Source organism: Somniosus microcephalus, chromosome 9, assembly GCF_052327205.1.
Source record: "Somniosus microcephalus isolate GS21.2 chromosome 9, FLI_Smic_1.0, whole genome shotgun sequence".
Classification (NCBI taxonomy): domain Eukaryota; kingdom Metazoa; phylum Chordata; class Chondrichthyes; order Squaliformes; family Somniosidae; genus Somniosus; species Somniosus microcephalus.
The window spans coordinates 173,750,639-173,764,222 of NC_140995.1; positions in this window are offsets into that span (position 1 = coordinate 173,750,639).

Consider the following 13,584-nt stretch of genomic DNA (forward strand, 5'->3'; position numbering starts at 1 on the left):
CGAGTTTTGTTGCAGTTGGGGTTCGGCTGGTGGTCTTCGGTGTCGGCTCGGTCGCAGTGGCCTAGATCATTACCTGTGCAGTGGTAATGATCTGAAGGTATGATTTACCCGGCCCTTTGTTACCGCGGTGCTCGTGGTCGGTCTCTGTGTAAGGCTGCAGTTGCGGCCTAGTCGTCTTCGGTCAAGCCTGCCCCACCGTGCCTCCTCGCCGTGATGTTCCGGGAGCCTTCCGGTTGTATGCCCCTGTGGCCTGAAGGTTTCTGCAAGTGTTGTCAGTGAGCCTAGCTTGTGCGAGCTTCTTTGAGTTTCGAGTATCCTTGGTTCCAAGCGTGTGCCTGCTTGCTGTTGGTTACCGGTGGGCCTGCAATTATACTGTTCTGGAGTTTGTTATCTGCGCGCCAAATTAGGGTTAGTTCTTTGTCTGATTTTTGGCGGGCTCGCTAAGGTGATTATAGTCGTTCACCTTAACTGGTTTTTGGGCAGTTGTCCCGTTGTTAAATGGTTTTTAATGTCTTGGTGTTTGTTTATGCATAATGTAAATCGGTGTCTTCCTGGCTTGGTAGCTATTTTGAACTGTAGGCGATTATATATGCATAGTCTTGATGGGTTTTAAGTTTATGCAAGATTAAGCCTCTTCCTGAGTTGATTTGTTTTAAAGGGAAGAATGTGTGGTCTGTCTCCTTCAGCTGTCTGGTTTTGAAATAACAAATCAAAGCTGTCTTCCACAGGCCCGGGCATGTCAAGTTTGAGTTTTGAACTTGACATGCTGCGCAGGGCCCTGCTTTAACCTTGCAGTCTTTGCCATAAAGTCCAAAAGCCATTGTCCTTCAGGGTTCCCTTATTTAATAACTTGTCCTTCAGGGTCCCTTGTTGAATAACTTGTCCTTCAGGGTCCCTTATTCAATAACTTGGGAAATGCAGGAATTTTGAGAATCCTACAGGCATCAAGCTGCGACTGCATGAGAGCAGTCTGAGATTGGATGTCACCAAGCATAGACTCCATTACAGCACTAAGATGTTGCATTGCTTTCGCCTGTGCTGCAATGGAAGCTGCCAGATCGCCCATCACACGTGGCATCAGGTCTGGGTCACCATGGTCTCTCTGGGAGTCTACCATCCTTTCCAGACTGGAAATGATGGGCTCCATGGTGTGCACAGAGCTCTGTGCAATGTTGGAGACGGACTCCTCCACGCTCCTTACCATTGCCGACAGGCTCTCGGGCACCCTTGCCATTGCACCTATCATCTCCGTGTGCATGCCCATCACCCTTCTTCTAAAGGCCTCCCCATCGAGGTCGTCATCTGAGTCCTGTGCAGCAGAACTTGCGTGCGAACTCGCCCTCCGGGGAGCTGACTCCCGAGCTACCCTTTCCCCCTGGCCTAGCTGCAGCCCGCTCGTCCCTGGTGCATCACCATGTGCAGATGCCGCTACTATACCAGCCTCTAAAGAATGTGTAGTGCCAGTATCTGAGCTGGTGCCTGCGGGTGAGATATGCAGTGACGTGGTGTGTTCTTCATCCTCCTCTTCTTCTGCCTCACTCTCTACGGTGCCCTCAGAGACAGACTGCTCCGGTGCTTACTCATTATCTGAAAGCATAAAGGCACAAGAGTTGGGTTAAGGTGAGGGGAGGAGGTGCAGGAAGGGAGAAATGCATGCATACTGCGTGATTAGCTGGAAAGTGCGAAAGGCTTGTGGGGTGAGGGGGAAGTGGGATGTGAGAAGAAGGAGTACAGATGAACATACTGTTGTTGTCCCCAAGAGGGTCAATGTCGCCGGTGGCCACTCGCCCACCACCTGGTGCCCAATAATCTGCAGCACTCTATTCTCCAGCGCAGACAGTGGTTGGATGTCGGTTTATCCTCCGCCTGTGCACTCCTGCTCCCTCCTGTTGTGAGCCACCTTGGCCTACAAGAGTTGGCCTAGACTGCACCTGATATTGGTTAGCACTTTGAGTGTAACGCCACTGAGCTAGGCCGTTTGCGCTTGATTTAACGCTCCCATCCTTTCTTTGAGCAATGACACTGAATTTTGCGTGCAGCAAGATTCATTAGCGCCTGGCGCTAAATCTCAAACTTTTCCAAAGTTAGCGCCCATCCCTGAGCTATAATGAATTTCTCCGCCACTGTTTGTTGGTCTTTGGGAGGACTTGATCATCAAAAGATGCTTCACAGTCTAGAACCCTGGATTTCTGGTGTTTTATAAACTTAAGTAGAGCCTTTTAATATTTTGAGAGAACAAATCCTGTGCTCTCAAAACATTAAAAATTAGAGAGTTGGGAACAGACCTCTAAGCATTCATATAAACATGAACACACAGGACTATCTCCTGACAGTAACATTCTGATTCATAGCCCGGAGCATAAATGTTTGTTCTTCATTCTCTGTCCCTATTGATCACACAGGCTTGTCATTCACTATAACTGCACCATAATATTGTTGAATTAGCTTGTTTGTTCGTAAATATGCCTTTGTATAATTATAGCATGAGTGCCATCTTGTGGATGCTGTTTGCCTTGTGTATATCACATTAATGATTTTAGCTGTGGTTAAGGCATGTGGTTCATATGAGCAAGTTAATGTTTGACCACAATTTTTCCTCAAATTTTATACTGCTCTATGAACATATTATTAACATTTCGAGTGAAACCCTTCTTTAGAGCCCTGCTGATGAGCAATTCCTCCTAAAGACTTAATCTGACTTTTAAGATGACAAAACTGTGGTGCATTTCCAGCATTTTCTGTTTTCATTTCAGATTTTCATCATCTAACATTTTTTTCACTGCTCATATTCTGATTGGACAGTCAAAATCCATTCAAAAATAATTGAATATATCCAAGTATGTGCAGGATTTGCAAAATTTCCACATTTCCCCAAGGTTATTAATAAAAAGGGACCCTATGGACAATTTAAAAAGGGTACCCAAAGGTGGCGTCCGCACCTCGTGACCAAAAGCCTGTAAGATTTTAAAAGCCTGAACTCTGCAGCACAGAACAAGCAGCTTTGGGAAATCGAAACTTAAAATGCATTTCTGTGAAAAGGACTTTTGTGTTTGGAGGGCCAGACAGCTAAACAAACAATTGAATATGTATTTTCGTCAAATTGGAACAGATCAATCCAGTTAGGTCTAAACAGGAGGCCATTAGTTTGTTCGCATAAATAATCGGAAACAGCTTAAGGAAGCCATCGAGGCTGGACAGGCCGATTAAAATGCATTAATGACAATACAGCCCGGACATCAGGCCATTAGGTGCGATAAACGGCCATCTAAAAACAGTTATTTTAGATTGGTGCAATCATTTAAAACAGCCCGCCAAAATTGAAACAACAGACTAACCTGATTTGGCGCGCAGATAAGGGGCCATCTAAAAGAGTATAACTGTAGGCCCTTAGTACCAATCGGCCCTCTTGACTCTTGTGTCTTGTCTCTCGACTTTCGTCGGGCCTTGGGCTATCGCCGCTCGCACTCGAGCCCTGGCCTCGTGGCGGGTTCTCTTCTCACTCCCCGCAACCCAGGACATCCATACTAATAGCAGGGGAGGGGAACGAGACCCGAGTCCAAAGTCACCCAGGACACCCGTGCCACGAGAGAGGGCAGAGGAAACGAGGCGAGACGAACCGAGACGAAGAGTAAGGTAGACCCGACAAGAGCAGAGAAGGGCAGCAGAAGACGTATTAATTAAAAACCCGAGCACCGAGTTATAAGCTGATGCTTGGGGAAGAAAGTATCTGAGGACAGTGAGACTAAGTTGGTTGGGCGAACCCTGCAATTAAGCTGGCAAGCCCTTGTTGAACACTGTAACACAGGTGTCCACGCCACAACGAATATACTGGTGTTTGATGCTTGGGTAGTAAAATCTAAACAGTAAAAACTGCTAATCGTCTCATTGACGCAACGTTACCGCCAACGACTGCCCGAGGGAGAAGAAGAGAACCCATCGTGACGAGATGATGACGGCAGCTGAGGAGAAGAAAGGTGTGTCGCAGCAGTAGCTCCAGCACCGCGCCCCGAGACCACGTGGCGATGGCGTACCCCAAAGGACAGCAGCCCAGACCTGAAAATCGCGATTGCTAAAACAACAAGTTTTGCTTTGGATTGGTGAGCATGAATTCCTGGCCCCTCATAGCTTAATCTAGTTAGGTATAGGGGTGGGATAAGGATAAGGGGATTGTTAAAGTAATTGTTTTTCCATCGATATGCTGTGTGTTCCCCATTCCCTGTATAAGCATATAAGTTGTAGTGTTATATGCCTGTAATTGTGTTCTCTACCAGTAATTTTCTCATAAGACTGTGTTTTCGTTTCTGTTTTAATAAAATCTTGGTTTTCTTACACCGAACCACCTGTCTACTCGAGTTTTTCTGTATCGCCGCCTGTACCTAAGTCCGGTGTCTAGAACCCAGGGGCGTGGGAGCGATTCGAACCGCTCACCAACGGTCAGGGGCATAACTGACTGGGCGCACGCACCACCCACCACCCCCTACATATGAGTGCGGATAATCCTCTTGTAATGACTTCAGATCCCAGTACAAAATTGTCAGCATGTATAAGCACCCCTTGTGCTATAGTCTCATGAACACAGACTTTATTCTTGTGCTGAAAAACTACATGTGGACGTCCCTTATATAAATATATACATAAGGAACACCGTCATTTTTGCACCTTCTTCAAGTATTTCATGCACTAAAAATAATATCACAATTTCTGACAATGGCACTTTAACAGGGGGGGATAGACACACAGTGAACACTACTGCAGAGCTCATTAATATTTAGAATTCACTATTTGAAGCACGGGAAGATTGAGGAGTCAATTCTACTACTGTCTTCCTACACTCAAGAAATAAGAACAAAACAACAATAATTGACTTTAGCTGAATTGCACTAAGAAATTGAGGCGAGCAGGCTGACTGAACTCAATCTGTGGTTATAAACTTTCAAAATGGACCTAATGACAATTTTCTTGTACAGTACAGGCTACAGTGAATCAAACCTGATCAACGGTATCATGAACTGTACACACAATGGCCCAGAACTTGGTGTCGGGGGCTTGCCGCACGTGCAAGCCCTCGATCTGCACTCACCCTGCGCGCTGACATCTGAAGCCCGGGCCTGCTTGCATTTCCTGTGACAGGCCCGGTTCAGATGTCAGCACGCAGTGCTTACCTGATCCAGCGGCGTAGTTAGTGCGATGTGCCGGCTGGGATCAGGTGAGCACTGTACAGCCAATCAGGGGAGGGGAAGGTTCATTCATGAGTTTGAGAGTAAGAACTGTCAAACTCATGAAAACTACGGGGGCCCAAAACACTATTTAAACTTTAAATAAAAATTTAAAAAACATCCCAATCATTAAATTAAGTATAAATAAGTTTAAAAAAATAATTTAAACAATAATTTTTTTTTTTTTTTTAAATAAATTTTTAATAAAAAGGGTCTAAAACTAAACTTACTTTATTGTAGATTCTTTAAAATAATAAACCTGTGGAAAAAAAATTCTAAATTACACTAAAACACCACTTACCTGTAAAAATAAATACTTACGTGTGCTTTTTACAAGCGTAAAGACCGGAGGCCTTTAGACATGCGCAAATCCCCCAAAACAGAGGAAATCCAAGACGCACGCGCTGCCCCCTACAGCGCACACGCTAGCCTCTTCACCTCTTGGGTTAGAGAGGAAATGCCGGTTTTCAGCGCATGCGCTGTGCATGCTGAAAACCGGCATTTCCTCCAGCCAGACGCGTGAGTACCGCTTCCGTACTCACGCGTTTGGGGAGGAATTACTGCCCCATTGAGATGAATTATTAAGATGCACTGGAAATCTAAGTCGGCTAAAAAGATGACAGTGTGGCGGAGCCACCAAAGGTCTCAGATCGTTTGTATATAATTCCTTTAACAACATGTTAGCTACAGTCGGAGTCTGTATCTTTATTTATGCTGTTTAACTGTACAGAGTGTGGTTGCTTTAACAGCGCGGCTAAAATGTGATGGCGTCACGCCGTTCATCACGAGATCCCCCACTGGCGGGAAAACGTGATGATGTCATGATGTCAGCCACGGGACTGCAGGGACAGGCCTCGTGGAGCCTCCAGAGAGAGCAGACCTACATTTGATGTTATCCCGCAGTTTCTTGTTAAAGCCTGTTTGTTTCATTAAAGTTCGTTTTGTTTGATCGCCTGAGTAGAACTCAGTCTTTCAGTTAGGAACCCATGTTCCTACAACAGTTACCTTGCCTGATCTCAGTAACTGAATGAGCACTATGGGTTAGCAGCAGACTCCAAATTTTTGACATATAGATCTGAATCTGTCCAACTCATGTGAAAATGGCAACAGAGCTGATAACTTGGCAACATATTTAACCCTGCCCTGAAAGCCATTTTGAGGGGTATTGTGGTGGCTATCCTGCCAAACCTTCACCTGTTCCAAAAATGGCCCTTTTATTGTGACACATCAAAATCCAGGGTAGTATCAACAGAATCTAACATAATTCCAACAATGTCATACTCAATTATCAGTTCATCATAATTCCAACAATGTCATACTCAATTATCAGTTCATCACAGAAAACCCACTCATTGTCAAATGTAATGGGGAAAAGGACAATTAGGGTCTATTGTGTCTGCAACATTTTTCTGGATGTTCTTCAATTTAATGGAGCTAAGCTAAGAGACCATTCATGCAAACTTTCACATATCCCTGGACAATGGCACGATTCACAGGCCAGTCTTTGAGGAGGGGAGCAGGGTGGAGACTTTACTAAGCCCTCTTGAAGGTGAAAAGTAGTCTAACAGTTGCAATAGCAACGTCAGACATTAGCTAAACAGATAATCCCAGCTAGCTGTGTTTCAGCATGACATTCATTCCTTTATCAGTTTGCACGTATTGCCTGCCAGTTTAAAGCTATTTCTTGATCAAACCACAAACTGCTTTTATACAGCAATTTTAAATCTCAACAAAACTTACTGATTCCAGAAGCGAGCTAGGATGGCCTAAGCAAGGAATGAGGCCAAATATCGATGGTACCTTCCCCAAGGTGCAGGGGACTAGCGATGGTACCTTCCCCAGGGTGCAGGGGGCTTGTGATGGTACCTTCCTCAGAGTGCAGGGGGACTATCGATGGTACCTTCCCCAGGGTGCAGGCGACTATCGATGGTACCTTCCCCAGGGTGCAGGGGACTATCGATGGTACCTTCCCCAGGGTGCAGGGGACTATCGATGGTACCTTCCCCAGGGTGCAGGGGACTAGCGATGGTACCTTCCCCAGGGTGCAGGGGACTATCGATGGTACCTTCCCCACGGTTCAGGGTGGCTATTGATGGTACCTTCCCCAGGGTGCAGGGGGACTATCGATGGTATCTTCCCCAGGGTGCAGGGGACTATCGATGGTACCTTCCCCAAGGTGCAGGGGACTAGCGATGGTACCTTCCCCAGGGTGCAGGGGACTATCGATGGTACCTTCCCCACGGTGCAGGGTGGCTATTGATGGTACCTTCCCCAGGGTGCAGGGGACTATCGATGTTACCTTCCCCACGGTGCAGGGGGACTATTGATGGTACCATCCCCAGGGTGCAGGGGACTATCGATGGTACCTTCCCCACGGTGCAAGGGGCTTGTGATGGTACCTTCCCCAGGGTGCAGGGGGACTATCGATGGTCCCTTCCCCAGGGTGCAGGGGGACTATTGATGGTACCATCCCCAGGGTGCAGGGGGACTATCGACGGTACCTTCCCCAGGGTGCAGGGGACTATTGATGGTACCATCCCCAGGGTGCAGGGGGACTATCGACGGTGCCTTCCCCAGGGTGCAGGGGGACTATCGATGGTACCATCCCCAGGATGCAGGGGACTATCGACGGTACCTTCCCCAGGGTGCAGGGGGACTATCGATGGTACCTTTCCCAGGGGGACTATCGATGGTACCTTCCCCAGGGTGCAGGGGACTATCGATGGTACCTTCCCAAGGGTGCAGGGGGACTATCGATGGTACCTTCCACAGGGTGCAGGGGACTATCGACGGTACCTTCCCCAGGGTGCAGGGGACTATCGATGGTATCTTCCCCAGGGTGCAGGGGGACTATCGATGGTATCTTCCCCAGGGTGCAGGGGGACTATCGATGGTACCTTCCCCAGGGTGCAGGGGACTATTGATGGTACCATCCCCAGGGTGCAGGGGGACTATCGACGGTGCCTTCCCCAGGGTGCAGGGGGACTATCGATGGTACCATCCCCAGGATGCAGGAGACTATCGACGGTACCTTCCCCAGGGTGCAGGGGGACTATCGATGGTACCTTCCCCAGGGTGCAGGGTGACTATCGATGGTACCTTCCCCAGGGTGCAGGGGGACTATTGATGGTACCATCCCCAGGGTGCAGGGGGACTATCGACGGTACCTTCCCCAGGGTGCAGGGGGACTATCGATGGTACCTTCCCCAGGGTGCAGGGGGACTATCGATGGTACCATCCCCAGGGTGCAGGGGACTATCGACGGTACCTTCCCCAGGGTGCAGGGGGAATATCGATGGTACCTTTCCCAGGGGGACTATCGATGGTACCTTCCCCAGGGTGCAGGGGACTATCGATGGTACCTTCCCCATGGTGCAGGATGGCTATTGATGGTACCTTCCCCAGGGTGCAGGGGGACTATTGATGGTACCTTCCCCAGGGTGCAGGGTGACTATCGATGGTACCTTCCCCAGGGTGCAGGGGGACTATTAATGGTACCTCCCCCAGGGTGCAGGGGGTTTCGATGGTACCTTCACCAGGGTGTTTTTTAAAATTCGCTTATGGGATGTGGGCGTCGCTGGCAATGCCAGCATTTATTGCCCGTCCCTCGTTGCCCTTGAGAAGGTGGTGGTGAGCCGGCTTCTTGAACCGCTGCAGTCCGTGTGGTGAAGGTGCTCCCACAGTGCTGTTAGGGAGGGAGTTCCAAGATTTTGACCCAGTGACGATGAAGGATCGGCGATATATTTCTAAGTAAGGATGGTGTGTGACTTGGAGGGGAGGTTGCAGGTGGTGGTGATCCCATGCGCCTGCTGCCCTTGTCCTTCAGGGTGGTAGAGCTCGCGGGTTTGGGAGGTGCTGCCGAAGAAGCCTTGGCGAGTTGCTGCAGTGTATCTTGTAGATGGTACACGCTGCAGCCACGGTACGTTGGTGGTGGAGGGAGTGAATGTTTGAGGTGTTGGATGGGGTGTCAATCAAGCAGGCTGCTTTTTCCTGGATGGTGTCGAGCTTCTTGAGTGTTGTTGGAGCTGCACTCATCCAGGCAAGTGGAGGGTATTCCATCACAGTCCTTACTTGTGCCTTGTGGATGGTGGAAAGGCTTTGGGGAGTCAGCAGGTGAGACACTCACCACAGAATACCTAGCCTCTGACCTGCTCTTGTTGCCACAGTATTTATGTGGCTGGTCCAGTTAAGTTTCTGGTCAATGGTGACCCCCTCAGGATGTTGATGGTGGGGGATTCGGCGATAGTAATGCCATTGAATGTCAAGGGGAGGTGGTCAGACTCTCACTTGTTGGAGATAGTCATTGCCTGGCACTTGTGTGGCGCGAATGTTATCTGCCGCTTATCAGCCCAAGCCTGAATGTCATCCAGGTGTTGTTGCATGCAGGCATGGACTGCTTCATTTTCTGAGGAGTTGCGAATGGAACTGAACACTGTGCAGTCATCAGCAAACATCCCCATTTCTGACCTTATGATGGAGGGAAGGCCATTGATGAAGCAACTAAAGATAGTTGGGATTAGGACACTGCCTTGAGGAACTCCTGCAACAATATCCTAGAGCTGTGATGATTGACCTCCAACCACCACAACCATCTTCCTCTGTGCTAGGTATGACTCCAGCCAGTGGAGAGTTTTCCCCCCGATTCCCATTGACTTCAATTTTACTAGGGCTCCTTGACGCCACACTCGGTCATTAGCTGCCTTGATGTTAAGGGCAGTCACTCTCACCTCAGGAATTCAGCGCCTTTGTCCATGTTTGGACCAAGGCTGTAATGAGGTCTGGAGCAGAGTGGTCCTGACGGAACCCAAACTGGGCATCAGTGAGCAGGTTATTAGTAAGTGCCGCTTGATAGCACTGTCGATGACACCTTCCATCACTTTGCTGATGTTTGAGTGTAGACTGATGGGGAGGTAATTGGCCGGGTTGCATTTGTCCTGCTTTTTGTGGACAGGACATACCTGGGCAGTTTTCCACATTGTCAGATAGATGCCAGTGTTGTAGCTGTATTGGAACAGCTTGGCTAGAGGTGCGGCTAGTTCTGGAGCACAAGTCTTCAGCACAATAGCCGGGATGTTGTTGGGGCCCATAGCCTTTGCTGTATCCAGTGCGCTCAGCCATTTCTTAATATTACGTGGAGTGAGTCGAATTGGCTGAAGACTGGCTTATGTGATGATGGGGACCTCAGGAGGAGGTCGATATGGATCATCCACTCGGCACTTCTGGCTGAAGGTGGTTGCAAACGCTTCAGCCTTGTCTTTTGCACTCACATGCTGGGCTCCACCATCATTGAGGATGGGGATATTCATGGAGCCTCCTCCTCCCATTAGTTGTTTAATGGTCCACCACCATTCACGACTGGATGTGGCAGGACTGTTTGATCTGAACCGATAATTGTGGGATCGCTTAGCCCTGTCTATTGCATGCTGCTTCCGCTTTTTAGCATGCATGTAGTCCTGTGTTGCAGCTTCCCCAGGTTGGCACCTCATTTTTAGGTATGCCTGGTACTGCTCCTGGCATGCTCTTCTGCACTCCTTATTGAACCAGTGTTGGTCCCCTGGCTTGATGGTAATGGCAGAGTGAGGGATATGCCAGGCCATGAGGTTACAGATTATGGTGGAATACAATTCTGCTGCTGCTAGTGGCCCACAGCACCTCATTGATGCCCAGTTTTGAGCTGCCAGATCTGTTCTGAATCTATCCCATTTAGCACGGTGGTAGTGCCACACAACACGATGTCCTCAGTGTGAAGACAGGACTTCGTCTCCACAATGACTGTGCGGTGGTCACTGCTTCCAATGCTGTCATGGACAGATGCATCTGCGAAAAGTAGATTGGTGATGATGAGGCCAAGTTGGTTTTTCCCTCGTGTTTGTTCTCTCACCACATGCCACAGAGGCCCAGTCTGGCAGCTATGTCAGCTCAGTCAGTGGTGGTGCTACCGAGCCACTCTTGGTGATGAACATTGAATTCCCCCACCCAGAGTACATTCTGTACCCTTGCGACCTTCAGTGCTTCTTCCAAGTGGTGTTCAACATGGAGGAATACTGATTCATCAGCTGTGGGAGGGCAGTAGGTGTTAATTAGCAGGAGGTTTCCTTGCCCATGCTTGACCTGAAGCCATAAGACTTAATGGGGTCCAGGGTCAATGTTCAGGGCTCCCAGGGCCACTTTTTCCTGACTGTATACCACTGTGCCGACACCTCTGGTGGGTCTGTCTTGCCAGTGGGACAGGGCATACCCAGGGATGGTGACAGAGGAGTCTGGGACATTGGCTGAAAAGTATGATTCTGTGAGTATGGCTATGTTAGGTTGTTGCTTGACTAGTCTGTGGGACAGCTGTCCCAATTTTGGCACAAGTTCCCAGATGTTAGGAGGATTTTGCAGGGTCGATTGGGCTGGGCGTGCCGTTGTCATGTCCAAAGCCGGTGCCAGGTTTTATTCTTATTATTGTTTTTCGTAGCAGTTTGTTACAACTTGAGTGACTTGCTAGACCATTTCAGAGGGCAGTTAAGAGTCAACCACATTGCTGTGGGTCTAGAGTCATATTTAGGCCAGACCAGGTAAGGGCAGCAGATTTCCTTCCCTAAAGGACATTAGTGATGGGTTTTTACTACAATCTGATATTTTCATTACTGATACTAGCTTTTTATTGCAGATTTATTTAATTAACTGAATTTAAGTTCCCCAGCTTTGAACTCACATCTCTGGATCATTAGTCCACGCCTCTGGATTACTAGTCCAGTAACATAACCACTATGCTACAGTTCCCGATGGTGCAGGGGGCTACTGAAAGTATCTTCCCCAGGGTGCAGGGGGCGCTATCGAAGGTATCTTTCCTAGGGTACAGGGGGCTATTGATGGTGTTGCTGAAGGTTCCACTTGAGGAACCTGTTACATTTATGAACAAGAAAGTGTTCCACTCGCTAAATGTGCAAATTGTCTGATATGCCCAACAAAGAATGCTGCATGTGAACTCTGGGCATTGGAGAAGTTCTCACGATGCCATTGTCCTTCGCCACTCCCCACCTGCAAAATATTCAGCAGGGAAGGAGAAGGTGGCACATGGATCCTAGGGGACAAGGACCACCCCCTGAAGCCATGGCTAGTGACACCATTCCGCGTCACCAACAATGCAGCAGGGGAAAGATACAACCGTGCACATTTGGCAACCTGACAGGATGTGGAGAGGACTATTGGCTGCTGAAAACTCGCTTTAGGTATCTGGACAGGTCGGGGGTGGGGGGGTGGTGGTGGGGGAGATGGGCACCCTACAGTACACTCTTGGAATGGTGGCAAAGATTGTAGTAGTGCGCTATGCACTGCACAATTTCATCCTTGGGAAGGGCTCAGCCTGGACTTGGTAGACGAATGCCCGTTGAACTGGGGGATCCTGACCTGCATGTCCCCGAGCCCAGCGGCAGTGGCCTCTTGGAGGAATTCACACTGACAGCCGCCAGGCCACTTAGAAATTAGCTGGTGGCGCAGATCTTCGGCCCAGTAAGATGACCCCCAACCCTCGTAACCACCCCAACCACCACGTCCAGCCTGCCATATCAAGCGGCACGAGGATTGTTTCATTGTTTGGGAGGGTTCTAAGCTAATTTGGCCGGGGGAGGGGCACCAGGACGCAGCAGCAGAGAGGAGAGACAAGTTGCGTAGAAAACTAGGAGGGAGAAACAGCAACAGAACAAAGAATGGTGTAGAAAGAGCAGGAATTAGATGGAGGAAAAAAGCAAAGGCAACTAGCATGCTATTGGAATACATGTGTGTTAATGCGAGGACTGTTACAAATAAGGTTGATGAGCTACAGGCACAAGTTGTCACGTGAGGTTATGATTTAGTGGCTATAAATAATGGAGACCTGGCTTAAACATGGGCAGTAATGGGAACTAAACATACCTGGCTACAGTGTATTCAGAAGGGATAGGGAAAGAAAAAAAGAGGTTTAAAGTAGTTATGGAAAGGGACAAAGAAAATCAAAGGTGAAAATACCCTACTAGAAGAGAACCAATTTCAGGAATTTGAGAAGGGACTGGAAACAAAAATTGGTCAGGAAAACAGTAAATGAGCAATGGCAGGCCTTCAAGGTGGAGATACTACAGGTACAAACCAAGCATGTTCCCATAAGGAGGAAAGGTGGGGCATCCTGGATGACAAAGGAAATAGAGATTAAAATAAAACAGAAAAAGGTTTATGACAAATGTCAGGTACAGAATACAGTCGAAAACTAGGCAGAATACAGGGAATGCAGGGGGAAATTCAAAAAGGATAAAAGGGCAAAGAGAGAGTATGAGAAAAGATTAGCAGGTAACATAACGGGAAACCCAAAAATCTTTTATAAACAAATAAAAAATTAAAGGATAGTTAA